Here is a 27,921-nt window from a genome sequence, read left to right as displayed (position 1 = left end):
AATTATAAGGTTCCCAGAAGAAAAAGAGAAAAAGAAAGGGGGGCTGAGAAAATATTTGAAGAGATTATAGTTGAAAACTTCCCTCATATGGGAAAGGAAATAGTTAATCAAATCCAGGAAGCACAGAGAGCCCAATACAGGATAAATCCAAGGAGAAACATGCCAAAACACATATTAATCAAACTATCAAAAATTAAATACAAAGAAAAAATATTAAGAGCAGCAAGGGGAAAACAACAAATAACATACAAATGAATCCCCATAAGGTTAACAGCTGATCTTTCAGCAGAAACTCTGCAAGCTAGATGGGAGTGGCAGGACATACTTAAAGTGATGAAAGGGAAGAACCTACACCCAAGATTCCTCTACCCAGCAAGGATCTCATTCAGATTTGACAGAGAAAATAAAACCTTTACAGACAAGCAAAAGCTAAGAGAATTCAGCAACACCAAACTAGCTTTACAACAAATGCTAAAGGGACTTCTCTAGGCAGGAAACACAAGAGAAGGTAAAGACCTACAATAAAAAACACAAAACAATTAAGAAAATGGTAATAGGAACATACATATTGAAAATTACCTTAAATGTAAATGGATTAAATGCTCCAACCAAAAGACAAAGACTGGTAAAGGATACAAAAACAAGACCCATATATGTACTGTCTACAAGAGACCCACTTCAGACCTAGGGACACATACAGACTGAAAGCGAGGCAATGGAAAATGATATTCCATGCAAATGGAAATCAAAAGAAAGCTGGAGTAGCAATTCTCATATCAGACAAAATAGACTTTAAAACAAAGACTATTACAAGAGACAAAGAAGGACAATACATAATGATCAAGGGATCAATCCAAGAAGAAGATACAACAATTATAAATGTATATGCACCCAACATAGGAGCACCTCAACACTTAGGCAAATGCTAACAGCTATAAAAGAGGAAATCGATATTAACACAGTAATAGTGGGAGACTTTAACACCTCACTTACACCAAAGTACAGATCATTCAGACAGAAAATTAATAAGGAAACACAAGCTTAAAATAACACAATAGGGAGTTTCCCTGGTGGTGCAGTGGTTGAGAGTCCGCCTGCCGATGCAGGGGACACGGGTTCGTGCCCCGGTCGGGGAAGATCCCACATGCCGCAGAGCGGCTGGGCCCATGAGCCATGGTCGCTGAGCCTGCGCGTCCGGAGCCTGTGCTCTGCAACGGGAGAGGCCACAACAGTGAGAGGCCCGCATACCACCAAAAAAAAAAAAAAAACATAATGCAATAGACTAGATAGATTTAATTGATATTTATAGGACTTTCCATCTGAAAACAGCATATTACACTTTCTTCTCAAGTGCTCATGGAACATTCTCCAGGATAGATCATATCTTGGGTCAAAAATCCAGCCTTGGTAAATTTAAGAAAATTGAAATCATATCAAGTATCTTTTCTGACCACAACACTATGAGACTAGATATCAATTACAGGAAAAAATCTGTAAAAAATACAAACACATGGAGGCTAAACATTACACTACTTAATAACCAAGAGATCACTGAGGAAATCAAAGAGGAAATCAAAAAATACCTGGAAACAAATGACAATGAAAATATGACGACCCAAAACCTATGGGATGCAACAAAAGCAGTTCTAAGAGGGAAGTTTATAGCAATACAATCCTACATTAAAAAACAAGAATCATCTCAAATAAACAACCTAACCTTACACCTAAAGTAAATAGAACAACAAAGAAAACCCCCAAAGTTAGCAGAAGGAAAGAAATCATAGAGATCAGATCAGAAGTAAATGAAAAAGAAATGAAGAAATGATAGGAAAGATCAATAAAACTAAAAGCTGGTTCTTTGAGAAGATAAACAAAATTGATAAACCATTAGCCAGACTCATCAAGAAAAAAAGGGACAAGACTCAAATCAATAAAGTTAAAAATGAAAAAGGAGAAGTAAAAACTGACACTGCAGAAATACAAAGGATTATGAGAGATTACTACAAGCAACTCTATGCCAATAAAATGGACAACTTGGAAGAAATGGACAAATTCTTAGAAATGCACAACCTTCGAAGACTGAACCAGGAATAAATAGAAAGTATGAACAGACCAATCACAAGCACTGAAATTGAAACTGTGATTAAAACTCTTCCAACAAACAAAAGCCCAGGACCAGATAGATGGCTTCACAGGCATATTCTAACAAACATTTAGAGAAGACCTAACACCTATCCTTCTCAGACTCTTCTAAAATGTAGCAGAGGGAGGAACAACCCGAAACTCATTTTACAAGGCCACGATCACCCTGATACCAAAATCAGACAAATATGTCACAAAGAAAGAAAACTACAGGCCAATATCACTGATGAACATAGATGCAAAAATCCTCAACAAAATACTAGCAAACAGAATCCAACAGCACATTAAAAGGATAATAAACCATGATCAAGTGGGGTTTATCCAAGGCATGCAAGGATTCTTTAATATACGGAAATCAATCCATGTGATACACCATATTAAAAAATTGAAGGAGAAAAATCATATGATCATCTCAATAGATGCAGAGAAAGCTTTCGACAATATTCAACACCCATTTATGATAAAAAAAAAAAAACCCTGCAGAAAGTAGGCACAGAGGGAACTTTCCTCAACATAATAAAGGCCATATATGACAAACCCACAGCCAACATCATCCAAAATGGTGAAAAACTGAAACCATTTCCACTAAGATCAGGAACAAGACAAGGTTGCCCACTCTCAACACTATTATTCAACATAGTTTTGGAAGTCTTAGCCACAGCAATCAGAGAAGAAAAAGAAATAAAAGGAAACCAAATGGCAAAAGAAGAAGTAAAGCTGTCACTGTTTGCAGATGACATGATACTATACATAGAGAATCCTAGAGATGCTACCAGAAAACTAGTAGAGCTAATCAAAGAATTTGGTAAAGTAGCAGGATACAAAATTAATGCACAGCAATCTCTTGCATTCCTATACACTAATGATGAAAAATCTGAAAGAGAAATTAAGGAAAGACTCCCAATTACCATGGCAACAAAAGGAATAAAATACCCAAGAATAAACCTACATAAGGAGACAAAAGACCCGTATGCAGAAAATTATTAGACACTGATGAAAGAAATTAAAGATGACACAAATAGGTGGAGAGATATACGATGTTCTTGGATTGGAAGAATCAATATTGTGAAAATGACTATACTACCCAAAGCAATCTACAGATTCAATGCAATCCCTATCAAACTATCAATGGCATTTTTCACAGAACTAGAACAAAGAGTTTCACAGTCTGTATGGAAACACAAAAGACCCCGAATAGCCAAAGCCACAGTGAGAAAGAAAAAAGGAGCTGGAGGAATCAGGTTCCCAGACTTCCGACTATACTACAAAGCTACAGTAATCAAGACAGTATGGTACTGGCACAAAAACAGAAATATAGATTAATGGAACAGGATAGAAAGCCCAGAGATAAACCCATGCACATATGGTCACCTTATCTTTGATAAAGAAGGCAAGAACATACAATGGGAAAAGACAGCCTCTTCAATAAGTGGTGCTGGGAAAACTGGACAGCTACATGTAAAGAATGAAATTAGAACACTCCCTAACACCATACACAAAAATAACCTCAAAATGGATTAAAGACCTAAATGTAAGGGAGACACTGTAAAACTCTTAGAGGAAAACATAAGCAGAACACTCTATGACATAAATGACAGCAAGATCCTTTTTGACCCCCCTCTAGAGTAATGGAAATAAAAACAAAAATAAACAAATGGGACCTAATGAAACAAAAGCTTTTGCACAGCAAAGGAAACTATAAACAAGACGAAAAGACAACCCTCAGAATGGAAGAAAATATTTGCAAATGAAGGAACTGACAAAGGATTAATCTCCAAAATATACAAGCAGCTCATGCAGCTCAATATCACAAAAACAAACAGCCCCATCCAAAAATGGGCAGAAGACCTAAACAGACATTTCTCCAAAAAAGATATACAGATTGCCAACAAACACATGAAAGAATGCTCAACATCATTAATCATTAGAGAAATGCAAATCAAAACTACAATGGGATATCATCTCACGCCGGTCAGAATGGCCATCATCAAAAAATCTACAAAGAATAAATGCTGGAGAGGGTGTGGAGAATAGGTAACCCTCTTGCACTCTTGGTGGGAATGTAAGTTGATACAGCCACTATGGAGAACAGTATGGAGGTTCCTTATAAAACTAAAAATAGACCTACCATATGACCCAGCAATCCCACTACTGGGCATATACCCTGAGAAAACCACAATTCAAAAAGAGTCATGTACCACAATGTTCATTGTAGCTCTATTTACAATAGCCAGGACATGGAAGCAACCTAAGTGTCCACCGACAGATGAATGGATAAAGAAGGTGTGGCACATATATATAATGGAATATTACTCAGCCATAAAATGAAACGATATTAAGTTATTTGTAGTGAGGTGGATGGACATCGAGTCTGTCATACAGAGTGAAGTAAGTCAGAAAGAGAAAAACAAATACCGTATGCTAACACATATATATGGAATCTAAAAAAAAAAAAAAAATGTTCACAAAGAACCTAGGGGCAAGACGGGAATAAAGATGCAGAGCTACTAGAGAATGGACTTGAGGACGTGGGGAGGGGGAAGGGTAAGCCGGGACGAAGTGAGAGAGTGGCATGGACATATATACACTACCAAATGTAAAACCGATAGCTAGGGGGAAGCAGCCACATAGCACAGGGAGATCAGCTAGGTGCTTTGTGACCACCTAGAGGGTGGGAGGGAGGGAGATGCAAGAGGGAAGAGATATGGCGATATATGTATATGTATAACTGATTCACTTTGTTATAAAGCAGAAACTAATACACCATTTTAAAGCAATTATACTCCAATAAAGATATTTTTAAAAAAAGTAACAAGAAATCTAACTTATTATAGTTTGATAATTGTAAATACCAAACACCAAATAGCCATTTTCAATGTCAACTCTACATAACTCTTCTAACATGTTGGTACTTTCTTATTTTGCTGTATAGGTACTGTTCGAAAAATTACTGTATTTTGTCCCACTATGTTCCATGGAGGCCTGAGTGGCAGGATAGGAACATACTCCTCATATCCATGAACTACTCATTCTTCAACTCTCATTATTCTCTGAATCTGGAATTTTCATTTGCTAGTGAGGGACGCAAAAGGTGAAAGGTGGCCTAAGTAATAATAATCTGTTTTTTTTGTAAAATACCTCATCCAGTGTTGTTAGTCACTTCTATTAGTCTTCTTTGCTATAAATTAGTAATAACAATAAGTGAAAAGTTCATCTTGCTACAACTCCAAAATTGGTTAGAGTTCAAGATAATGTCTTTGTTTAAATGTGCCAGTTATACTAAAGCAAACAACAATAGCAGAATGTGTATTGGATGAATGAACTAAAGAAGAGCTAAAATGAATGCATTGTGGATTTGGACTTGAGTTCTATTTTTGAATTGTTTCCCTAAAATCTTCTTCCCTTAGAAATCCTAATTAAGCATTTCCACTTAAATTGGTCTTTGACAGCATGGTTATTACGAGAAGGTTCTTAATTCTTCTTCTTATGAGTTACGTCTAAAATAGTTTCCCTTGAAGATGAAATCAGAGCATGAAATGAACTGCTTAGGTTACTGATATGTGCCATCACCTAAATCTCAGAGCAGCATAACCTAAATCTTCAAAGGCTCAGCTGACATTTTCATGCCATTTTTATTTCAGCCAGACCAGATTCCTATTTCTCTCAAAAAATACCACGGAATTGGAACAATAATTCACACACCCTCTCTCAAAGTGTTTAAAACTCGAAGATAGTCCACCACCTAAGTCACTGGGCAGTTTTTACCAGTTTTTATTGCATTCATATTCCTTTAAACTTCTTTGCTGGATGTTCATTCTGTTCATATACTTACTGCCTTGTCATTTTGACTGCTCCTGGCTAATGTTCTCTATCTCAAAATACATGGTTTGGAGGAAATTGGCTTCTGGCTCTTATCATAATAGCACAAATGGCAAGTCTCCAGGTGCCCTAAAGTGCCATAACACAGAGAATATTTGCATATTTAGTCTTACATGGTAAGCAACAGGGGTACCTGCCATTGTTAGAACACAGCTCAGAAAGTTGGCAAGAGAATTCCCCATTCTGAAATGTTCATGATATTAAATTACTCAATCTAATATATGGTCGAATTACTTTCTAAGAAATAGGAAAGTGTTAGTCTAAATTATGGAAATATTCTACATATTCACTTGGTATACTTGTTTAAAGCAAAATTATTCCCTTTGGTGTCATTTAGCAATGTTTTAATTTATCTTTTCCTCATACATTTTTTTTTACCCCTAGAAATCCATACACTACGTATAATGCAATACTGTGCTATGTCATATACTATGTTAAAACAGTTGTTTCTGAAAATACAGAGAAGACAGGAAATAGACAATTGTATGAAATATATGTGATTATCAAAGTCATCTTTATGAATAACCATGCAATTAAAATGTGTAGAATTTCTGTAAGTATTCTGATTGCTAATATGCTCTATGGTAAAGTCCACTCACATGAGAAGGTAAAAACAAAATAATTTTTCTCCAAGAAGAGAAGCTTTAAAATCTCCTGTTTCTAAGATCAAGGCTACTCTATCATTTATAAAACCACTACAACTTTTTCCATTTCCAACATCAGTAGAAACAAGATAGTCAAAGCAAAAGAAACTGATTTCACAGTTATTGTTTTTCTCTGATTTGATTTAGCTTGTGGTTTTCATACCTATAATTTTAAGAACTACAGGATTTAAAAATTGTAGGCACACACAAGAAATGTAACATTGAACATCAGTAAATGACAGTCTTGTGTTCATATGTTTTTGCCATATCATTGTCTACCTGCTACATTAAAGACAATTACAGAATTTTTAATATAGTAATATGTCAATCATAGCTTTTGGACTTAGAAATGAAAATACCATGCTCGAGAAAAATTTCCAATTCTTTCAGTAAGAATTAATATAAATGAGGAAATCTGATGTCCTTTGTCAATGATGATTTTTAGGCTAAACAGCCATGTTAAATGTATTTTGAAAGTAAATTTACTGAACTTAAAAATATTTTTGAATCTTTCAGTTTATAATAAAATTCTGGCATATTATTTAGACAGCTAAAATAAAGAATGAGAAGTTTCTAACAAATATCTCAAAACTTACATATAGTTGCTTTCCTTTTTTCTATTATCTTCCTTTAATAGACTTTTCCCCTTAAATTGAAATTCAGAGCATGGAGCTAGAAGGAAATTCACTGTGGTCTTAGTATGAGAGCCAAAGGACTTGCTGAAACCCCGAGGTAATACTGGGAAGTGAATCACTATGCACTGATTTCGGGCTGAATAGCATATGTCTTTGTGCAGAGTGTTTATATAAGCCTTACCTTAAGAGGCAAAGAAATCAGGATTATGTGAGTTGGGCCTTCAGAAGGGAGACTAAATGGAGTCTATTCAAATCCTCAGGTTTGATTTGTACTGGAAGCATCTGATGGAAGGAAAAAAAAGCAGACATTGTGGATGAGAGTAGGACTGGAAATTAATGGTTGTAACTATTAGAACCATTTATCTTGATATTTTAGTGTTTAAATTTTATAGCAATAAATAAAGTACAAACATAAAAAAAAAGACTGTGCTTTTTTATTGACTTGAAAACCAATCAGGGGAAATAAAATGCCTCTGAGTTTAAAAAGAAAGTGGATTTGGTTTTGCTGATCACTGCTGATAGTAAGCAACCAGCTAGATGTCTCAAATCTCACTTTCAAAAAGCCTATTTTCTATTGGTGATGATAAATTTGTCCCTTGCTTATACTTATCAGTGGGTGTTCAGTTGTTATAGGACATTTGAAGTGATTCAGTTCATTTCTTGGATATTTTCAAAAGCAGGGAAGGATTTCACACTCTGTAGAGTGCTGCTTCACCACAAATAAAGAATATTACAGCTTATGGGAGTGATAATTAAAGCCAATAATAACCTAGAAGTCTCCTTGCCTCTACAGTGTTGGAAGTAATACTTTGCCATTGTGTACCTGTCTGGCTGAGGATGCTCTCACTGCCTCCTGAATCAAGCTGAAATTGCAATTCAAATGGGAACTGCTAAAATCATATTGCTAAGCTTTCATGTGGAGAGTTAAAATATGCAAATACATGTTGCAATGATGAAGGCAGTGTATAAAGGTAATATATTATACAGGAAAAATAATGAAAGCTTATTTCAAGGTATGATATATCATCTTGTGTACAAGCGAGTAAAAAAAAAGTATTTGTAATCAATAGATGAAAGAGAATAAACTCACAAAGAAAAATGCCTAGTATACGCCAAATATTGTGGAAATAATGTATAACCCATGCCAAATAGATAGTCTTTGACTGTGATGGGTATTTACTCTTTTTTTTTTTTTTTTTTTTATTGCGGTACGCGGGCCTCTCACTGCTGTGGCCTCTCCCGTTGCGGAGCACAGGCTCCGGACGCGCAGGCTCAGCGGCTATGGCTCACGGGTCCAGCCGCTCCGCGGCATGTGGGATCTTCCCAGACCGGGGCACGAACCCGTGTCCCCTGCATCGGCAGGCGGACTCTCAACCACTGCGCCACCAGGGAAGCCCCCTACTCTTTATTTCCCTTATAAATAAGTGAAAGAACCATGTTTTGTGTTAAGAAACAAACTAGATGAAGTATTCCAAATATGATTCAGAGAAATGAATAGCATTGTCCAAAGAGTAAGTGGGCAGAGAAGTTATGGTTTGGAATGTTTCAGTCATAGAAATAATAGAATCAGAATCCATCAAGAAGTTAACTCCATGTGGTCAGTTGATATGTTTTTGACCCTCATGTATTCAATCTCAAACTTCACACTTTTGTAAAGAAGGGATCAGAAATGTTTCCAAAAGAATTTTATTTTGTACTGTGTGATGGGTTTGAAATGACTGTGTGAGGGAGGTGAGGTAAGAGGAGAGTGGATCAATTTATTAAGCTTTGAGCAGATTGGATTGTAAAAGTTATCTTGATAATTTCTTTGTTTCTGAAAGTGCAGCCTTTGAGAGAAACATACATTGGGATTGATCAAACTTCTACATAAATCTTTGTGTTAAAACAGCCACTTACCCAAATATGGTATGCTACTTAAATATTATCCTCTGAATGAATATTAATATAGTGGGGTTCAAATTCAGTATTCACCATAAATATCTGTTAAACCTTGGGAAAGTCACAACTTCTTAGCCTCAATTTCCACATTTGTAAATGAAAATCATAATCATCATCATCATAATTTCCAAAACAAAGGATGATTATAAGCATTATATTATTTAGTATATATAACAAGGCCTTGTAATGCTAAGTGTTACACCAAATATTATCTTTACGTAACAATTATTATAATTGAGTAAAAACCCCACTTAAATGACCGTACCAATGTATTTCTCATGCAGTTATGACAAAAGTCATTTATTAATTCGAGAAGCACTTATTGTGTATTTATATGGCAATCATCATCCCAGCCTACTGAGATATTAAAATTAATAAAAATATAGTTCCATCTTTTATTATTTAGCCTAAGCCTAGGCTATCATAATGCAGAAAGCTAAGTTAAAGAAACTTAAAGAAGATGGAAGCTTGTTTCTCTCTTGTGTAACAGTTCTAAGATAGCAGAGAGATCTGTTCCACATTGTTATTCAGAAACCCAGTTTCTTTTCACCTTTTTTCACCATCCCCAACTACATTGTCACAGTTAGGTAGCCACCACATCTAGATTGTAACTGTGGGAAGTAAAGAGAGATTATGTAAGAGGCGTGCCCATTCTCTTAAGGGACCTTGAGTGAAGTGCACTCTTTATATCTGCTTGCCTCCCATCTGAGAAAACTTAGCAAACATGACAATTCTAATTGCAAGGGAGACTGGAAATGTAATATAGATAGGCAGCCAAGTTTCTAGCTATTGCAAGGAAGATGGGAAAAAGGGATTTTGTTTGACAGCTAGCAGTCTCTAACAAATAACCTTCTGAAGCTCACTGTCTGCTGGAGGAGAACGATAATTACAATGCAGTGTGAAACAGCGGATACAATTATATGCATATAGTTAATTTAAGCAAGTCAGAGAAAGCCTATCTAAGTATTTTGTTAAATCTCAGTTTCTCTAAATTTTGTCCTTGGCCCAGTGGGAACCTCTGACAATGTTTTCACCTGTGTGCAGTGAGGTGAAAAAAATACAATTGATAGAAAAAACACTCTCAAATATAAACTATTTTTATTAAAAAGGTATTTTTATTTTAAATTTATACTCTTCTTAAATTTTGCGGCTAAAATACCCTCTCATGAAATGATAAGATCAGAAACAACTTTTGTTCGATTTTGAATGTCTTTAACTTTCAGCCTCCCCTTTCCACCAACATCCCCCCTTCACCCAAAGTGCATTTGTATGTTGAGCTTCTGACTGTGAAATACAGGGAAAATACAGTGTTCTGTGAATATCTGAGAACGACTTGTCTTTTCTGTATCATTTTCTAAAATATTGTATTTTTGACTGATCAGAAGAAAATATATATTTTGGCACAATATTACTAGAAAATAATTTTTAAAACATAATAGCATGGGTCTCATAAAAATATAAAATAAACACTTGTCAACAATTCATTTAGCTCATTAATTAGTGAGGAAACCAATATGATGTTAAAACCAATGCAAAGGAGAATTCAAAGAACACACGTTAGGCAATCCAGAATGCTGAAATGAATTTATAAGTAGACACAAAAGTGGTCAATATCCACAAGGCAATGATCAGTTGCATCTTCACCAGACACAATAACATTTATTTATGTTTCTATGGACAATAATAATTTGCATTACAAACATATTTTTATAATTTATAAAACTGCAAATAGCTTAAAAGACAATGGAAAGTGGAGAACTAGAAGAGCACTGTGGACAAGACACCTAGTGATCATTCTTGCCCATTTGCAAGTCAGTCACAATATTGCTTGACAATATTAAGGAGTTTTGATGTGTTTTTTCTTCTTGTTTTGACATATATCTTGTCAAAATTTAATAATGTAAACTTATTGTGAAAACATTTGAATCCCTGTTTGAGGAGTAAATAACTACATGTTGTTTATTACAATATTCAGTATATTGTTGATGCCCACAAATTACTATTATTAGTAGTATTTGTTGTAAATGTACACATTTTTAATTAGAATAAGACTAGTATTCTAGTATGATTCAGTAATTAATACAAAGCTTGTGAAATAGCACTTTTATGAGAAATAAGTGTATTTTTGAAAGCAAAAACTTAGTAATGAATGACATTATTTCCATTTTTGCAAATATCTTCTAATGTATGCGTTAGTAAAAGACAGTCAGGTTCTCATATCATCTTCTGTGTCATTGTTTGTTTCAGTTATATGAAGAAAACTCCACCACACATTATTATGCAGTTAGAAAAGGGAGGATCTCTGAAACCCTGAAAAAGTCTTGGGACTGTTCCCACTGGGGTTATTGAATCTCATTTTTATGGACTGTTACACTAGTCCATATGCTCACACTCTTCTAGACAATACTAGCTTCTGTCTTCACCCTCATCTAAAGATCTTTATGCCTATTTTATTGAAATTTACCTGCACTTTTTCCCATATACTCTTCCTTCTCCCCCTTTCCTTCACATGAAGCGTCTGCGCTCCTTCATAATGGCGGTCTGCTTGCTTGGACCCTTATTTTCACATCTGCTCACCATTCAAGGACATTGCTGCAGCAGCTCTCCTCTCTATGTCTAGCATCATCAATTATTTCCTCTAATACCTCACTCTCATCAACATATACTCACAGTGTTGATCTTCTAATAAAGTCAAATGAAACAAAATGAAGTCAATCTGTCTTGAGTCCATATTCCTGTCTACTTACTGTTCTATTTCTTTGTTAATTCTTAGAGCAAAGACTAGAACTTGTAGAACTTGCTTATATTCACTACCTCCAATTCCTCTCCTTTTATTTTCATGTGAACCCCCTGCAATAAATCATTTTTTCTTACTTCTCCACAAAAATGCCACTGTCACGGTCAACAGTGATCTCCTCTTTGCTAAATTTGATGTTGATTCTCTATACCATCTTACTTGACTTAGAAACAACATTTGATGGTTGGTAACTTGCAACTCCTTCAATCGTTTTCTTCATTTGTATTTCAGGACTCCCTTTTGGTATTTTTCTTTTCTTTTTTTTTTTTTTTTTTTTTTTTTTTTTGCAGTATGCGGGCCTCTCACTGTTGTGGCATCTCCTGTTGCAGAGCACAGGCTCCGGACGTGCAGGCCCAGGGGCCATGGCTCACGGGCCCAGCCGCTCCGCGGCATGTGGGATCCTGCCGGACGGGGGCACAAACCCGTGTCCCCTGCATTGGCAGGCGGACTCTCAACCACTGCGCCACCAGGGAAGCCCGGTATTTTTCTTCTTGACTTGTCACTTATACCCAGCCTCTTTGCTGACTCTCCTCATCTCTCCTACTTACATATTTAGAGAAATATGTAAAGAAACCTCAGTTCTCAGATTTCTTCAGTTCTGAATTTATATTCATGCCCCTGACAATGTCAAATTTTATCTCCTCTGAACCTCAGAATCAAATATCCAAATATAATCCACAAATCTACTGGACTGCCTAATAAGTATCTAAAAATTTCACATATCAAAAACCATACTAATAATTCCTCCTCCAATTATTCTTTCTGATTTTCCCCATCTTGACAAATGCCACTTCATCTTTCAGTTATTCAGACCAAAATCTGTACCTTACTGTAAGGTTGCAAATAAGAATCTAGAATGTGACGTATCAGAGAAGTCAAAAATATAACCAAAGGAAAAAAATCAATAATGCCCAAAATATTATTCTATGTATTAGTTTTCTAGGCTGCATAACAAAGTGCCAAAAATTAGGTGGTTTAAAAAATAGAAAGTTACTATCTCACAGTTTTGAAGGCCAGAAGACTAAAATCAAGGTGTCAGCAGGGTCATACTCCCTTAGAAGATTCTAAGGAAGTATCTATATTAGGCCTCTCTTCTAGCTTCTGGTAGCCTTTGTCATTCCTCCCTTGTAAATCTGGCTGTCTTTTGTATCTCCTCACATGGCATTCTCTCTGTGCATGCATGTCTGTGTCCAACTTTCTTATCAGTCATAAAAGGACATCAGTCATATTAGAGTAGTTTCAACCCTACTCCAGTACAACCTCTTCTTAATTAATTACATCTGTAATGACCCTATTTCTAAATAAGGTCACATTTGAGGTACTGGTGATTAGGACTTCAGCATATGAATTTTGAGTAGGAAACAATTCAACCTTTAACATCCTACAAAGTAGAATTCAAGAAAGATATAATATTATGAGAAAATAAATTTGTATTCATAATCCATAATGAATCAGTGATAATTATGTGTCAAATAATATAGCTGCAACATAAATAAAACAAAATATTTTAGCATACAAGAAAAATGCAAAGAAATATAAATTAATTGGGAGATATTTAGCAAATATCTTTCAGTCTATGACAAGTCAGGCAATCAAAATAAATAGAGAAATGCACTTAGATAATATAAAAATAAAATTAAGTAGTAGATATATAACGAATTACTTCACTAACAAATGAAATAAACTTATTTTATTTTTAGGATCTACCGAATATTTCAAAAACATAGATCATATATTTGGTCAAATAATAATATGTATATGATGCTAGTATGTTCTAGGCTCTGTTCAAGTAATAATTCTGTGCTATTCACAATAATGTTACATAGAGCAAGAAGTTTACAAAAGTTTAAAGTTTAAAAACTGCCATCAGTATATTTTTAAAAAATAGGTTGAAGGCAAGTAGGTTTAAGGGTAAAAACATATGACCTATGAATTCACAAATAAACTCATATCTTAAAATTGCAGTACTTTATTATTCACCAATAAAAAAGACACAATCTAAGCATTAAGCTCAAGAAGTAAATAATAAATGTAACTGCAAAAATACGTAATACAAATAATTAACCAGAAAGCAGACAATATATAGAACAAAGACATAAAGTAAAATGGACTAATACCTGGAAATATGCTTTAAAGAAAAGAAACAGATAAAAAGTAAAATTGTGAACAAATATTGAATCTATTTAAATAATTATTTTTAAAATTTTGCATTTATTATCTTTCTAATTGATTTTGAATAAATTCAATTTATCAATCTAAACTTCTCATTATATTCATTGTTTATTCATTTGCAAATTAAATTCAATGAGTCCTCTGGAAAACATAAATAAAATACACTCTGTATTCAACCTAAAGGGACCTATAATCTTGAAGAAAATTACTTCTACAACGGGCCATGGACGCAGAGGATTCTTTAGGTGAGTTTTTTCACACTTTCAAACATGATTATCAGCCTATAACATGTTTCAGGGAATGAAGAAAATAAGGAAAGACAGACAGAGAGCCCTCTATTTAGCTATATTAATCTTTATACAAAGTTTGAAAAGATAGAATCAAAAATATCAGTGACTAATGTCACTCAATGTAAATGTGGACATTCTAAATAAACTATCAGCAAGCCAAAGTCTGCATTATATTTAATATACATGTAATTTTGTCCTACATTTAAAAAAAAAATTTGCCTGCCTTGTATCCCTTACCACTACCTCTGTTAACAGTACTCTGTTTTTGTTTTATAAAAAAATCTTTTACATTGTCATGTGTACTTTTTTGAAGCTGTAGACCAGAACTCCCTACTCTTTTGTCACAAGAGTGAAAAAATGAAGAAATCTGGCTTATCAGTCTATTTTATTTTTCCCAGTTACACATTTTCATTACATGTCAATAAATTTCCTCCCTTTTTAATAATCTCTTACATGTGAGTTTCTGTTACATGAAACCAAAGCTAAAAATATATAAAACAATTAAAATCCACCATAAAAAAATAAGATTTATCTAGGAATTTAATGACAGTTTATTAATGAATCATTATTAATCATTTATCATATCAATAAGAAAATATTACCTCAAGAGAACCTGAATGCCATTTAGTAATCTTTACTAATATTAACAAATAAAAAAAACATAAATGCAGGTGAATTTCCTTAAAATTGTGTAAAATATGTACTTTAAATCAAGAGCCAACATGAAACTTAATGATGATGCACAAAAAAATCATACTCATTAAAACCAAGAGGAAAGCAAAGATGTCTGCAATTGCTGTTATTCATTAATATGATTCTGGATATTTCTGGCCAATGCATGAATAAATGAAACAGAAATAAGAGAGAAAACTCTTAAAAAGGAAAGTATAAAAAGTTTCAAATGGCACAGTTATATATCTAGAAGCCCTAGAGAATCAACTGAGAACTATTAGATTTAATAAGAAAGTTTATTAACAGCTAGTTATATGATTAATATACTTGTCATAATATCTCTAATCATCTGAATTGGTAATAGGTGTCTGTGGAAGGTAGTAGTGGGTGTGTGTGGACAAAGCCTTCACTTTAATATCCAAATAATATGCCATGAGAAACCATCATTCATGTTGAAGGGAGTCAACTCCACCACCCCAGTATTCCTGAGAATTCCCCAGGATGGGTGTCTTTACATCCCACAAAACTATCCTTCTGAAGTGTCTCCACTTAACTCTTTTGTTTCTGTAAGTAGTTATCCAAGTTGCTGCAGCTCTTCCTACTCTATTATGCTTCAAAATATTCTCTTAATTCCCCAAATTACACCTAAAACAAACCTATCTTGTTTAAAAAAATTATCAGATGTTTGAAGACAACATAAAGGAATTACAATTCATAGAATGAAATCTAAAAAGCAGATAATCAGGTCTCATTTTTCCTCTAGTCCACTGGCTAGAACCCACCTAGAGGTCCCTTTTCCTTGGATTTAGCCTGAACAATATTCTCCTGTTTAAAATCTGTCTCTATAGATTCATAGATTAGAAGAACTCAACTTCCAACAAGGTGCCCTGTCTCCAGACAAATGAAAAAGAATGAAGGAAAAGAAAAGAAAAAACATATATAGCTAATAACCTTATCAGAGATGCCCCTGTGTCTTGAATGAAGATGTAGTTCATTATTAAACAAAATGCTTAATATCTCAGTCAGAAGCATCAGTCTTTGGACACCATCCCATATTCAGAACTTCCTTTATATTTGCATGAATAAAAAGGCTTGATAGTATGGTTAATGTAAAGAAGAAGGGAGAAGATGCCTTTAAAAAAAAAAAAAAAAAGGCTAGCTTCTACCTTCAAAGCCACAGGAAAAGAAAGTGCAGGCAATTTCAGAATAGCATTTTGCCTTGACTACTATCCATCAAGTAAGTATTCAGACCTGTTGGGTTTAATCTCAGGTTACTCAAACTTAACGTTTTGAAACAGCAAAATTCTATCATCCTCCCTAACCTATAAATGCAAATTCTATCCTTCCATTAGTTCTGGAAAAATACTATGGAGTTATTTTTAACTCCACTCTAGTTTACCACCACATCTAATTCATTATCAAAACTTGTTGCTTCTATATTCAATATATCCAGAATCAATCATTTGCTACCACAGCTACTACTATATCACAGATCCAAGCTGCAATTAGCTCTTGACTGCATTATTGCAATAGCCCCTAACCGATATCCATTCTTTTAGGCGTGTACCCACAGCACTGATGACTGGTTACAAAAAAGGTTATATATCTCTTTTAATCAAACAATCAAATAAATGGTTTTCTATGTCACTTAAAATAAAAGCCAAGTTCCATACAATGGTCTAAACGTCCTATAATATCTGGCACCATCCTCACTTCTCTGATGTCATCTTCTACCATTTTCCTTTTTATACAAGCCTTCTTTTCATTTCTTATATACACCAAATCTGCTTTTCCTGGAACATCTTTCCCTTACATATCTGCAGGCTCATTCTAGCACTTTCATGATCAGTAGCACTCCTTCTCCCCTTTAGATTGCTCCTCACCATTTCTTTATCCATTTATCACCAGTTTACAGAATATATATATATATATTTTTTGTTTACTTTTATATTGTTTGTCTTGTCCCTACTAGAATATAAGCTCTATGAGGACTGAAATACTAGGGTGTAGTGCAGTATCTAATGTTTTATCCTCAATGATCATTTGTTGTATAAATGAATAAATATATCACACGTCACATTAGTATACAATACAAGCCAAAAAAATCAGTGTAAAAATTCTACAAGGAGAAATGAAGTTCACAAACTAATAATATAGCAGTGTGTACATGTCAGTCTCAAACTCCCAATTGATCCTCCCCACCCTCCCTCCACTCCAAAACCATAAATTTGTTCTCTAAGTCTGTGAGTGTTTCTGTTTTGTAAATAAGTTCTTTTGTATAATTTTTTCAGATTCTGCATACAAGTGATATCATATGATATTCGTCTTTCTCTGGCTGACTTAACTTCACTTAGTATGATAGTCTCCAGGTCCATCCATGTTGCTGCAGATGGCATTGTTTCACTCTTTTTAAAGGCCGAGTAATATTCCATTGTATATATGTACCACATCTTCTTTATCCATTCATCTGTTGATGGACATTTAGGTTGTTTCCATGTCTTGGCTATTGTAAACAGCATTGCAATGAACATTGGGGTGCAAGTATCTTTTGGAATTATGTTTTTCTCCAGGTATATGCCCAGGAGCGGGATTGCGGGGTTATATGGTAGTTCTATTTTTAGGTTGTTTTTTTTTTTTTTTTTGATACGCAGGCCTCTCACTGTTGTGGCCTCTCCCGTTGCGGAGCACAGGCTCTGGATGCGCAGGCTCAGCAGCCATGGCTCATGGGCCCAGCCACTCCGCGGCATGTGGGATCTTCCCAGACTGGGGCACGAACCCGTGTCCCCTGCATCAGCAGGCAGACTCTCAACCACTGCGCCACCAGGGAAGCCCTATTTTTAGTTTTTTAAGGAACCTCCATACTGTTCTCCATAGTGGCTGTACCAGTTTACACATTCCCACCAACAGTGTAGAAGGGTTTCCTTTTCTCCACACCCCCTCCAGCATTTATTGTTTGTGGATTTTTTGATGATAGCCATTCTGACTGGTATGAGGTTGTATCTCATTGTAGTTTTGATATGCATTCTCTAATAATTAGCAATGTTGAGCATCTTTTCATATGCCTCTTGGCCATCTGTATATCTTCCTTGGAGAAATGTCTATTTAGGTCTTCTGCCCATTTTTCGATTGGGTTTTTTTGTTTTTTTTTTTTGACATTGAGCTGCTTGAGCTCTTTGTAAATGTTGGAGATTAATCCCTTGTTGGTTGCAATCGTTTGCAAAGATTTTCGCCCATTCTATGGGTTGTCTTTTCATTTTGTTTATGGTTTCCTTTGCTGTGCAAAAGCTTTTGAGTTTAATTACGTCCCATCTGTTTATTTTTGGTTTTATTTCCATAATTCTAGGAGACGGATGGAAAAAGATATTGCTGCAATTTATGTCAGAGTGTTCTGCCTATATTTTCCTCTGAGAGTTTTATAGCATCTGGTCTTACCTTTAGGTCTTTAAGGAAGTTTGAGTTTATTTTTGACATATACACACTGTTATATTTAAAATAGATAACCAGAAAGGTTTTAGCACAGGGAACTCTGCTCAGTACTCTGTAATAACCTAAATGGGAAAAGAATTTGAAAAAGAATAGATAGTATATGTATAACTGAATCACTCTGCTGTACACCTAAAACCAATACAACATTGTTAATCAACTATACTCCAATGTAAAATAAAAATAAAAATAAAATAAATGAATTAAAGTAAGTAAGTGAAAAAGGAAAAAAGGGAAGAACAAAACAATCCAGAAATAAGTAAGGGACACCTTAATCAGAATAGAAATCAAAATCAGTATTCTAGAATACAGCCACAGCAACAAATAATGTAAAAGGAAAAGTATAGATTTGATCAACAAAAACACAATCTGGTTCATTGAAATCTCATAAAATAGTCAAACAATTGGCAATTCACAAAGAGGAGAGTCACAAATAAATATTAGGAATGAGAAGTGAGTCTCACTAAAGAAATAGTAGTAATTTTTTTTTTTTTTTTTTTTTTTTTTTTTTTTGCGGTACGCGGGCCTTTCACTGTTGTGGCCTCTCCCGCTGCGGAGCACAGGCTCTGGACGCGCAGGCTCCGTGGCATATAGGATCTTCCCACACCGGGGCACGAACCCGGGTCCCTGCATCGGCAGGCGGACTCTCAACCACTGCGCCACTAGGGAAGTCCAGTAGTAATTTTTAAACTTAAATACTATATGCAAGTATATACAAAAATTTTGAAAAATCTAGATTAAAGGATGATTTTCATATAGATATGCAAGAGATATAGGAAAATAATAAGTGAAGAGGTTTGAATGCTGTCAAAGAAAATGAGAATGTAGACTGAGAGCTATTCTGCAGTCAGAAGGGTAGAAACTCCAGAGGGAAGTGCTCCTCAGCTTTACTGTCAGGGAAAATTCAAGTAAGCAAGGGTTCCATGAATGACTGGATTTGGCAGTTTGGAATTATTTGATCGTAATATCTAATACCCCTCTGTGTTGTCAGTAATTGTGGGTTTCTGAGGGTGTACAAACTTGAGCCTAAGTAGACCCCTGCTATGCCTTAGAAGGAATTGCCTTACAAATTGTGTGGCCTTAGTGCTACTGGTGGTGGTGTCTGGCTGTAAGGTCACTGACCTCAAATGTTTAAAAAAAAAATGCTTTATAGAAAAAAAGAAGTAATAATAACTGCTATACAGTTTATATCAATCTAGCTTAAAGAATAAAATGTTAATAAAGTATCTCATAAACACATAAAAGCATTCAAAAGATTCACACCTGTGTATCTACACTGCATAAGTTCCAATAATATCCACTCTTCCTGATTCTCAGAAATATACTAGTGGGCATTATATTTCTTACCATCTTACAATGAAGATGTAATCCTTATGAATATAAGGATTATTTTCAGTTCATCAAAAATTAACACCTCCTCTGAAAGTATAAATTCAGTGACAGCATCAAAAGCTCCTTAAAAATGCGATATAACTACTCTATTTAAAAAGTTCTATTTTACTTTAAATATTTCCAATCCTTATTATTGATTTCATTTCCAGCTGTCATTTCTTTTCGATATCTGTTTATTTTTTTCAGATTTATAAAATTGTGTTGCAAAATGCATCTTTATTCTAAATAAATTGTTGAAGATCAAATTATTTTAGAATTAATACTACCCTAAATCAACAGTTTATAAAGGCAAAATCCAAACATTAGAAATATAATTACATATAGACAAATAATTGACACACTGTATTGTATTGGGTTCACATGTGTGAATATAAGTCATACTGGAAGAAAGACTTCTCCATTAGTAAACTTTTTATTTTACTAGATCTTTTTCCTGGAAATCACCCATGACTATGGTACAATCCTTATCCTCTTGGAAATTCCACCACAATGTCTTTTATTATTTTTATTTTTTTAGGTATATCTAGAGGAATGTATTTAGAAGGATTCTTTCTATTACCTATATCTATTCCCTAGACATCTAACATGAGTGTCTACAATCTTTTAGGATTTGTGCTATTCACCTAGTTTACAAAATCATTATGTTAGCTTCTTTGAAACGAGTCTTTCAGATTACCTCAGACGACAAGGGTTCAAAGTAAAAATACATTAGATTATAAATAATATCAGAAAATTGCAAGACAGTGAAAACCAACATTCAGTATGAATCGGGATCTAATAGGAAATCTAGTGGTTGGACAGTGGTAACCCAACAGCATTTCTGACAGTTGGCCTTGAAAGATGGAATTTCAACAGATGTTACTGAGATGGAGAAGGCATCCCACATATTTGGTATTATTGACCTTCAGACACACATAAGAAGAGAAAATAAAATCACTTCTGAGCTCTTGGACCTTGGGATTGGGTAGTATTTCCAAACATGAAAGTCAAAAAGAAAGAATACAGTTTTGAACAGAATGTTGTGAGAGTGGATTTGATCATGCAGCATTTTTTTTCCCTTTGATGTGGGGAAAAAGTGGAATTCCTGCAAGAAATCAGCATAATCTGTTAGTAACATAACACTAGAATTCTTTTACAAGGAGTACAGCCATCCTACACCTTACATTTACTCCCATTTCCTTCCCTTTGGTGCTTTTTCTCTGCATGGGGAAGTTTATACCTTTTCTTCGTGAGCTTTTCAAGCAATATTCTTTAGGATATGCTTCTGAAGACTTTCAAAATTATATTATCCTCTTGAAGGAAACTATAAATCTGTGAACTCATAGATTGAGAAAGAGTTAAAATATTCTCAAAATCTATATATTTTCTTCTCCTATAATTTCTGTTTTTTCCAATTTATCAGTAGCTTTTTCTAGATCCAATACAACTTCTTATTTTTAAATCTGTACTCCTTTAGCAAGAACCATATCTTATTTTATTTACTGACATCTTGAAATAAGAGGCTAATAAGCATTCTTTCCTTGAATTGGCTCAAGTTCTTAATCTATATATTATTTTCTTAAAGAACTCTAAATTCAGTCTTCCTTAAATATTTGATCATGTTCAAAAACAGTACCTATCATTTACTGAGTGGTTTCTGTTACAGGGATACTATGAGTTAAATTGTGGACACCCCAAATTCATATCTTACAGCCCTAACTGCTAGAACCTGAGAAAGTGACCTTATTTGGAAATAGGGCTGTTGCAGATGTAATTAGTTTAGAAAGGGTCATTAAGATGGGCCCTAATTCCAATACAAATGTGTTCTTATAAAAATAAAATAGGATACAGAGAGAATGCCATGTGAAGACCAAAGCAGAGAAGTACAAGCCAAGGAATACTAAAAATTGCCAGAAAACCAGCAGAATCTAGGGGAGAGGAACTGAACAGATTCTCCCTCAGCACCCTTAGAGGGATTGTCTTTATGACTATAACACAGAAATCCTGCCTCGTTTCCAGCTTGCTGCCCTGCAGAATTCAGAGTCAAGACTGCCACATCAACTCTTACCACAGTCTCCAGCCTGCCAGCCAGCCCTACATATTTTGAATGGCCAGCCTTTAGAACTGTGTGAGTGAATTCCTCACAATAAGTATTATCTCTTCGATAGATAGACAGATAGATAGATTCTAGATAGATAGCAATATATCTATATCTATCTATATCTATATCCATATATCTATATGAGAGAGGTCCTATTGGTTCTGTTTCTCTGGAGAACCCAGAGTAATACAAAGAAATTATGTAATAGCCTAATAAGGAAGTTATAATTGCTCTCATTTTACATATAATTCTACTGATAAATTTAGTAACTTGCCCATCACATAGCTTACCGGTGACAAACCCAAGTCTCTGACTCCATAGGCCATTATTTTAAGTATTGTGATATTCAGTAATATCTTAATTCAAATTGTTCTCTGTTTCTTCATGTGACTTGAGGGAGGATATTTCCCTGTTATCCTTTTAGTATATTGAGAAAAAAACTGTAACTGCATCTTTCAGAACACATACATACACTTCCAAGAATGTAGAAATTGAGAAGATGTAGTGCCTTGAAAAATATTTCAGATATTTGGCCAAACCACTAAGATCATTAAAGTTAGTCCTACTGTGAACTCCTACCTGATCCCCACACATGCAAAGAAATGCTCCTGTTGAATGTAGGAAATTTAATCACAAACTCATTTCAGAAATTCTACAGACTAGCCACATGCCTCCAGGTGAGTCTCCATAACTTCAGTGTTTCTGTTTCTTACATTCAATTTAGAAATATTCTCCCTTTTATATATCTAAAAATATATACTTATGCTCTGTACAGCCTTTAGTAACTGCAAAATAACATCATAAGATCACCTTGGCCTTCCAGGGCTAATGTATGTAGAAATGCTTAAGAGGCTGTTCTTCTGAGGATGAACTGGCAAAAATTCCAGATCACAAGGTGGTATTACTGTCTTGAGAATAAGTCACTGGAGCATTCACAAGTGATAAGCTGGTGCTAACAAAGCAATCTGAAAGAAACTTTAAAATAAATGTTTGAAATATTCAAAGATAAAAATGAAGAACTAAATCCATAACGGAAGAAGAGAGCACTTTGAAAATTGTTGCTTTAAAAAAACCCAACAAAACAGATTTTAGAAACTGAATATAATTTAAAAGAAAATTATATAAAATGAAAAATAGTTGCATCATGATGATACTTTCGAGGCTTCTCTACAATAATAACTGGTACAAAAGCTCCAGGATTCTGAATATGTAATTGTATGTGTGTGTGTGTGTGTGTGTGTGTATGTGTGTGTGTGTGATTGAAAATTATACCTTTAGTAGCATAGTTTAGTTAAATAAGGGTAATCACTTTAAAAATCATTAATTTCCATCTCCCTTCTAAAGTGAGGAAAAATGTAATTTCAGGTTCCAGAAACTATACAAGACATAAACGCTGACTAAAATTAAGTGTGGATATAATTATTAAAGAGAATCACCTATTTTGATTTCCAGATTTTTAGTTTTGGGATTATGCTTTCCATAGATACATTTTGAGGAAGCTTGCTGAGCTATGATTCACTATTTGGAAGTAGTAGTCACGTTGTCTTTATAAATGGAATATATGTTTTTTGATCTTAGGCTTATTAGACAGATATCAAGGCCTAACCTGGCCACACTCTTCCCTCCTGTGGATCTCTGTTGCCTGGAAATAATTCTGGTAATCACCTTGATTTAGAGCAAGCTACTCAGCCTACTAAATATACATCTTACTTCTTTATGTACATCCTACTAACTATAATAAAGCCTTGTTAGTTTTTTCCTACTTAATATATGTGATTTTTATTTTATTTATTGAACATTTAAACATATTATACATGAAAGTAAAATGGAGAAAATCACACTACCTCTGCTTAATAATTTCTAGTGAAATATATTTGCAGCATCTAAGAAAAGCATTTGATTACAAAAATGCAGCAAGTATTAAATGATTTTTCCCTAGATTTATTTTCTACCTCGTCTGGCTGATCATATTTCCTTCAATGATTTTAATTAGTCTTTTCCAAGGCATGTGGCTATGGAAAACTTTGTATAAAATAAAAGAAGTAACACCTATAGAATAAGTTAGCAGAAATAACTTGGGCTGCATTGCTGATTCTTGTAATCTCTAACGATCAATTCAAGGGAGAATTGCTAATTAACAATACCAGTAATCACTAATGGAGTGACAGACTGGGTACCCCAGGGCTAAATCAGTAGATCAGAATATAATCACATGATTTTAAATACTATATCGGATACTTTCTGATACTTAAATAATCTTTGTGGCTTTAGCTTGAAGCTATTTAGATGTATGATGAAGACTATCTCTAAAGAAATAATAATTAAAATTGGAATCATGGGCTTCCCTGGTGGCGCAGGGGTTGAGAGTCCGCCTGCCGAAGCAGGGGACACGGGTTCGTGCTCCGGTCCGGGAAGATCCCACATGCCGCGGAGCGGCTGGGCCTGTGAGCCATGGCCGTTGAGCCTGCGCGTCTGGAGCCTGTGCTCCGCAACGGGAGAGGCCAGGACAGTGAGAGGCCCACATACCGAAATTGGAATCATTAGTACCATGCCTTAGACTGTCATTGCTGTCTATACTTTCTTATTCGTTTCCATTTATATTCCTTCCTCCCACATAATGGTTTCAGTTTAATTCTCAGATCTACAGATTTCTAGCAAGGAGTCATGTTAAACAAAAATGAATGAATTATATGTTCATGCTTCATCTTGATTGATTTTTCAGTTAATGAGTGGAATTTTTTTTTTTTTTTTCGGTACGCGGGCCTCTCACTGTTGTGGCCTCTCCCGTTACGGAGCACAGGCTCCGGACGCGCAGGCTCAGCGGCTATGGCTCACAGGCCCAGCCGCTCCGCAGCATGTGGGATCTTCCCGGACCGGGGCACGAACCCGTGTCCCCTGCATCGGCAGGCGGACTCTCAACCACTGCGCCACCAGGGAAGCCCTCAACACTGATTTATGATAAAAAAAACTCTACAGAAAGTGCACAGAGAGGGAATCTATCTCAACATAATAAAAGCCATATATGACAAACCCATGGCCTGCATCATTCTCAATGGTGAAAAACTGAAATCATTTCCTCTATTATTCAACATAGTTTTGGAAGTTTTAGCCACAGCAATCAGAGAAGAAAAAGAAAGAAAATGAATCCAAATTGGAAAAGAAGAAGTAAAACTGTTGCTGTTTGCAGAAGACATGGTACTATGCATAGAAAATCCTAAAGATGCCAAGAGAAAAGTACTATAGCTAATCAATGAATTTGGTAAAGTTGCAAGATACAAAGTTAATGCACAGAAATCTCTTGCATTCCTATACAAGGATGATGAAAACCCAGAAAGAGAAATTAAGGAAACACTCCCATTTTCCACTGCAACAAAAAGAATAAAATACCTAGGAATAAACCTACTTAAGGAGTCAAAAGACCTGAATGAAGAAAACTGTAAGACACAGATGAAAGAAATCAAACATGATACAAAGAGATGGAAAGATATCCCATGTTCTTGGATTGGAAGAATCAACATTGTGAAAATGACTATACTACCCAAAGCAATCTACAGATTCAATGCAATCCCTATCAAACAACCAATGGCATTTTTCACAGAGCTAGAACAAAAATTTCACAATTTGTATGGAAACAGAAAAGACCCTGAATAGCCAAAGCAACAATGAGAAAGAAAAAAGGAGCTGGAGGAATCAAGCTCCCTGACTTCAGACTATATTACAAAGCTACAGTAATCAAGAGAGTATGGTACTGGCACAAAAACAGAAATATAGATCAATGGAACAGGATAGAAAATCGAGAGATAAATCCCCACACATAGCGTCACCTTATGTTTGACAAAGGAGGCAAGAATATACAACGGAGAAAAGACAGCTTCTTCAATATGTGGTGCTGGGAAAACTGGACAGCTACATGTAAAAAATGAAATTAGAACACTTCCTAACACCATACACAAAAATAAACTCAAAATGGATTAAAGACCTAAATGTAAGACCATACACTGTAAAACTCTTAGAGGAAAACATAGCCAGAACACTTTATGACATATATCACAGCAAGATCCTTTTTGACCCACCTCCTAGAGAAATGGAAATAAAATAAAATATAAACAAATAGGACCTAATGAAACTTAAAAGCTTTTGCACAGCAAAGGAAACTACGAACAAGATGAAAAGACAACCCTCAGAATGGGCGAAAGTATTTGCAAATGAATCAACTGACAAAGGATTAATCTCCAAAATATAAAAACAGCTCATGCAGCTCAATATCATAAAAACAAACAACCCAATTAAAAATGGGCAGAAGACTTAAACAGACATTTCTCCAAAGAAGATATACAGATTGCCAACAAATACATGAAAGGTTGCTCAACGTCACTAATCACTAGAGAAAGGCAAGTCAAAACCACAATGAGGTATCACCTCACACCAGTCAGAAAGCCCTTAATCAAAAAATCTACAAATAATAAATGCTGGATAGGGTGTGGAGCAAAGGGAACCTTCCTGCACTCTTGGTGGGAATGTAAATTGATACAGCCACTATGGAGAACAGTATGGAGGTTCCTTAAAAAGCTAAAAATAGAACTATCATATGACCCAGCAATCCCACTACTGGGCATATACCCTGAGAAAACCATAATTCAAAAAGAGTCATGTACCAGAATGTTCACTGCAGCAGTATTTACAGTAGCCAGGACATGGAAGGAGCCTAAGTGTCCATCAACAGATGAATGGATAAAGAAGGTGTCGCAGATGTATACAATGGAATATTACTCAGCCATAAAAAGGAATGAAATTGAGTTATTTGCCATGAGGTGGATGAATCTAGAGTCTGCCATACAGACCGAAGTGTGTCAGAAATAGAAAAGCAAATACTGTATGTTAATGCAATATATGGAATCTAAAAAAACGGTACTGATGAACCTAGTGGCAGGGTAGCAATAAAGACACAGATGTAGAGAATGGACTTGAGGACACAGTGGGGGAAAGGAAAGCTGAGACAAAGTGAGAGAGTAGCACTGACATATATACACTACCAAATGTAAAATAGATAGCTAGTGGGAAGCTGCTGTGTAGCACAGGGAGATCAGCTCGATGCTTTGTGATGACCTAGAGGGGTGGGATAGGGAGGGTGGGAGGGAGGCTCAAGAGAGAGGTTATATGGGGACATACGTATACATATAGCTCATTCACTTTGTTGTACAGTAGAATCTAACACAACATCATAAAACAGTCATACTCTAATAAAGATATAAAAAATAAATAAGTAAAAATAAAAATGAAAGTTAAATAAAAAAGATATCACAATAAAAAAGAGGTACGTTTGAGTACTAAAAGACATTTTTTTCACACTACTGCCCCAGAATCTATATTACTGACTATAATAAAATAAGTGACAAGTAAGTTGTTGCTGAATAAATTTCACAAAATTATTTCCCAACACAGAGAAAATACAACAAGAGACTTCAGTGTTTCATTCCATGTTCATTTAAACCTGCCTCATGGCAGGTAGACAATTCTTTAGTCACAAACATTGATCAGTAACATGCTTAGAAGCTGAAGAACTTCTGTTCCACTTATAGAGAGTCTGAAGACAATGTTTTCAGGCTAATTTTTAATTTTGAACTTTAATCTCTTAAAATGCTTCAACCATATAAACTTGTTTTAGGGGACACAGAATTGCAGCAGTTTACCATATAATCTGTTGTGATTTTCTTTATTTTTGTTGCTGTTTCCATTTCATGTAGGGTAGAAAGGAACTTGATTATATAAGTCTATTATAACAGATGGCTACAATTGC

The sequence above is a fragment of the Stenella coeruleoalba genome (assembly GCF_951394435.1).
Source record: "Stenella coeruleoalba genome assembly, chromosome: 11".
Lineage (NCBI taxonomy): Eukaryota > Metazoa > Chordata > Mammalia > Artiodactyla > Delphinidae > Stenella > Stenella coeruleoalba.
Note: the sequence above shows the minus strand (reverse complement) of the source record.